At 40.7% G+C, this 5265-nt stretch overlaps 1 pseudogene; it reads right to left on the bottom strand.

The window, feature by feature from the left end:
- Nucleotides 1–2031: 2031 nt before the first annotated feature.
- LOC116803476 lies at nt 2032–3332 on the bottom strand (annotated as a pseudogene).
- Nucleotides 3333–5265: the final 1933 nt, after the last annotated feature.

The raw sequence follows: 5265 nt of genomic DNA, 5'->3' as shown, positions 1-5265 counted from the left end.
AAGTAAATTGGGAATTAAATGGTTTAAGAATTATTCAGCGAAGCCAAAGAGGTCTTTTAAACGTAGTAGGGAAAGCTTATAAATACTTATTCGGTACATTAGATGAAGACGATAGGGAAGAGCTAGAAGAAAAAATTAATAACATGTCAGAAGACTCCGTAAAAACCCATGATCTAAATATGATTGTCGACATAATCAACAGAGGTATTGACATAATAAATAGGCTCAAGTTAGAAAAAGAACAAAACCAACAGATTGCAATACTTATATTCAACCTACAACAGTTCACAGAATACATAGAAGATATAGAGTTAGGTATGCAATTACTAGACTAGAAATGTAATGATAATTAGTTTGACTCTGTATTTAGCATATAAGCTTAAAAATATACCTAAGAAAATTATTGTCAAATATTGTAAACAAAGAGAAGAACATCCGCACCTAGAAACTAATGTCAATGAAAATATTCAACTAGAAAACAATATTATGCTATATCCAAATTTAAGTGACATATCCATAAGTCCCTAAGACTTAAGCACATGCCTACACACTAACACACATACAACATGCACACCCAAATACACCCTACACTACTCCGGATGTACCTAATGGATTCCAGATAAGAATAAGATTGTCATATGATCCTCAAGACCGGGTTGAGTGGAAAATTCCCAACTCCAAATAAGTCACCCACTGGTAGACTAAACATCCGTCCCCTAATTTAAACATTCCTTGCCTAAGCCCTTACCCATCGTCATGTTCCCACGTTCAAAGCTCGGACTCGCAGTTCCTAAAACATAAGTATTAGATTTCAATAAACAAAACTTGTGTAAGAATCTAAGAGCACTTGTACCCAAGAGCGAATGCACTTGAATCCAAGAGAAATCCAAAGACAATTAAAGTCAGCAACTCCAAAGCTCTTTCTCTTCACTTGATCAGATCCCTTAAGTCCAAAGTTCATATCAGAAAAGCTCGATACCGAGGCTTGAACGTCAATCAAATCAGAATAATTAGATGATTTCAGTTTAAGACCTAATTGTAATCGGTCGGTGTTCTTCAACAAAAATAAAAAATTGTATTCATTCAGTGAAATAAAATTATATTTTTTTCACATATGAGTATTGCAAACATTTAATTATATATACGTGATAGGGCAGAAAAATTTCATAAATTTTGTCTTGATAAAGTGCCAAATTTGGTGTGTCTGTGTCTTGAACATTTATCTATTTGATAAAGCTGCAATTATTTTTCGCTTGCTCTACTATTTAATGTTGAACAATACGATTTTTTTGAGGCGGATGCTTTAATTAAGGTTACTTTCACTTGTGGTTGTTACGTTATAGAAAAGCATTCGCTTTTATATTTCAGGTTACGTGTTTAAGAGTTACTAATGCCATTTCAAATTGATCATGTCACTAAGCCGAGGATAAACTAATTAACTACGTGCTCATTATTGTTATGTTCAGCTCAAGTTTCTGCATCCATGTACATATACATATGCTTATAAAAATTCAGACGCGCTGCCCTACTACCCTATTCCATCGAATCGACGATGGCGCGTGTGAGACACCCATCGATGGATCGACTCCATTTCATTTAACTACGTACTCTTATAAATGTAGATTTGCCGATTCGCATCTCGGGTAAATGTACACTAACACATATATGGTTTCTATGCGGCACTTGCTCATTCTCTACCATCGCACTCTTATGCGTCGCTTTAAATAAAAATGAACTGTCGAGCCTATGTACAGGTTTCGTGGGGACGTGTTCGTGTAGGCGATAATACAATATTATAATTTCAATTTAATTGAGTTAACTGGATCACGGAGACTGCTGTAATGCTGGCTGGCTGCTGATGGTTTGGTGGTTGCTGAAGTAAAAGTTGTTGTTGCGTATGTTGCCAGGGTTCGCCAGCGGATGCAGCTGAGCAGGACCACGCGGGCTGCACGCAGTGGATCTTGCACAGCAGGCGCAGATGCATCTCAGCCAGGTTGCGACGACGTCAGCGACGGGCGGGACGATGCCAGCGGGGCAAGTCCTGCCGGCGACGCCACTTACGACGCTGGAAGACACGTCGCAGTGCCTTGCGCCAGAAAAAGCGATGCGATTTGTTCTTGGTGGGTGTCTGCGGGTCCTCTATTTGAGCAAGTGCCACACCCAAGTCCTCAACCAAGTCCAAATTGTTTTCGGGAGCGATGCGACGACGTGTAGGTGTAGCTGGCCCTGTGCTGGCCGTGTTTGTCGAAATGGATGCGTGGGGATGTGCAGTGGATGGTGCTGAGGCTGTGGTTACGAAGGGTGCAACCAAATAAGGTCGTTCAGTGCCGCCATTGCTGCAGCCGATATGGAAGCAATTGATGAGATGGAAGCCAAAGTAGCCACCGATGCCGAAGATTCTATATAGCCCCTGCCAACTTCTCCGTCTGCTGTTACTGCCGGTGATCCACCTTTTAGTGCTATTGCTCTTGTTCCTTTTCCTGTTCCGGTTCCTGCTAGAGCTCCCCCTACATCTGCTGTTGCTGGCTGGGTGGCACGCAGCCAACAACCAGGTTGCATCGTATCTTATCTAAGCCACGGGTGCTGCAGACACTCCGCAGCGGTGGCACGCTTGTTCGGATCGAGCTCGAGCATGGGAAGACATTCTCGGGCTTTATGTCCGTGTGGATGATCTGGCAGCACGTGTGAAGATAGTCAAGACCCTCCAGCACCTGGCGGGTAATAGCTTTGACGTTGGCCAGTAGAATACCGCGTAATGGGACTTCCGTATGAGTTTCAGGAGATTGTCACCCAGCATCTCGAACACAATACAAATATGGGTGCCATTAAGGCCGGTGATCTTGAAGTCGTCCAGCATCTGGACGGTTTTGCGACGGCGTGGATTCGATGGATCGGTCTCGCGCACCGTCTTGAGTATCTTTATTTCGTCCCTTATCGTCTTGGCCAAGTCCGGTGCCGACTTGAAAATTTTAATTGCAACATATCTCATTGCCTGCAAGTCCCAGCACAGCCAAACAGTAGAGTAGTCGCCCAGCTCAATTTACGGATGACATGGTAGCGACCTGCCGAAAAAAATGTGCATTAATCTGCTGATCTTCTCGAAAAGGAACAAAGTTCAACGGTTTGGGAAGAGTAGCGCAGTACCACTTAGGGAAATTAAATTACCAATGATCTTTTCGGATGGCTCATAATCCATTTTAGTTGCAACACTGTCACCTCACGACTGACCAAGCGCGACTAGACGAACGCGAGAGCTGCTCTCCGCTTAAATTCAATTAAAATACGACAGCGAATGCAGTTGAGTGCGTTTTCACGGGGCTACTTCTATATTACAGCACAAAGGCCTGAAAGGTATGGTATGGTGACAGAATCAGTAGATTGGCATTTGGAAGCTCCAAATATTCTACTGACAATGTATATGAACTTGACTTTTATTACAAGGCCTGTTTTATATTTTGTTCCAGCGATCTCCTTACCCGGAGGATAACATAACATATTACATTTTCTTTTGTACTTTATAATTAAGATACCACTTGGTCTCATTTATCTTTATCACACATTAGGTTAAGTTCAGAGGAATTACTGAACGATTCCTTTTGAAATCTTAATAAATAGAATTAGTTACTCCAAAAAAAAAAAAAAAAAAAAAATATTTGTAAACTCTAGTAGCTCCTATCAAATATAAAGTTTTTTGTTTTGTAAATTTTATTAATTGGAATCTACAGCATAGTCATACCAATATATACATTACTTATACGTTACTTTACAATTTAAACTACTTTAATAATATTTAATTGTTTTTTTTTTTTATTTTATGAAAAATAATTATAATAATCTCGATGGGAGAGCCTTCTTTTTCTCGGGGGTGGATAAGCCTTCTCGCCAGGGTGTTGGGGTGGGAACCTAGTCGACGCATATAACATAGTCGTATGCATTTGAAACGTTAGTCCTCTGTCCAAAATCACCTCGAGGTATTTGTAGAAGGTGGAGCGAGCATGGAAATTCCAGAGCAGTTCAAAGGCCTTTTTGTGAATGTGACGCAAGCAAATGTGCTGCAATTAATGCCGATATTCCATTCCGTTGCCCACTTCTCGAAGGCCGTCACATATTCCTGTAGGCCCCTGGTTGCATCACTTATGCTTGTACTCCTGACCATTACCGCGGTGTCATCCGCTTAGGTTGCAATAAGAACGTTTTCGTCTTCAACTTCTGTACAGCACCAGGAATCCGGCATATCAGAAGTATACAGCGAATAAAGAGTCGGGCCTAAAACACTGCCTGGGGTACGCCTGCTGAGATTGTACGCATAGACGATTTGTCGCCATCGACAACCACACTGAACTGTCTGTTCGATAGAAAGCTTTTGATAATAAGAATAGCTGTGGCATCAAAATGGTGTTAAGCTTACTTAGAAGACCATCATGCCAAACTCTATCAAAGGCTGGTTGTATATCCATGAATACAGCTGTTGTATACATCTTGTCCTCCATTGCCTCCAAAGCAAAGTTTGTCACTCGGTGAAGCTGTTCTGGAGTGCCATGTCTTTTTCGGAAACCGAACTGCCACTTTGGAATAGCTTGGCTCACGCTTGGAAGTTTGAGGATGCGTTCTATTACCCTTTCCAACATTTTTCCTAGCGCGGGTAGAAAACTAATGGGCCTATATGCATCTACTTCAGTGGGTTGCTTTCCAGGCTTCGGAATCATCGTTATGATTGCTGATTTCCATTTGCTTGGAAAGTGTCCCCCAGCCTTAGAGCGCTATTGAACAGTATTATCAATGAATGTGAAATATGTAATCTGGCAAAAACAGAACATCAAGACACAAAATTGACATACGAAACAACTTCCGAAATATTTAACACAAGGGAAAAATACGTGATAGATTTTTATCTTCCGGGAAACCAAATCTTCCTATCTTGTATTGATATTTATTCGAAATTTAGTAGAAGTAAAAAGTAGAGATTGCCTAGAAGCGAAAAGAGCCATTACCAAAATATTCAATGACATGGGAAAGCCACAGGAAATTAAAGCGGACAAAGATTCCGCTTTTATGTGCATAGCTTTGCCAAACTGGTTAAGATCCGAAGGTGTTGAAATTTCTGTAACAACTAGTAAAAATGGTGTATCCGACATAGAAAGATTTCACAAGACCGTAAGCGAAAAACTAAGAATCATTGGAAACGAACAAAATATTTAAGAAAGGTGTACAAAATTCGAAAAATATTATACGTATACAATCACAAAACCAAACATAATTATACTA

This window comes from Drosophila sechellia, unplaced genomic scaffold (assembly GCF_004382195.2).
Source record: "Drosophila sechellia strain sech25 unplaced genomic scaffold, ASM438219v1 Y_39, whole genome shotgun sequence".
NCBI lineage: Eukaryota > Metazoa > Arthropoda > Insecta > Diptera > Drosophilidae > Drosophila > Drosophila sechellia.
The sequence above is the reverse complement of the archived record's forward strand: the minus strand, read 5'-3'. Positions and strand labels throughout refer to the sequence as shown.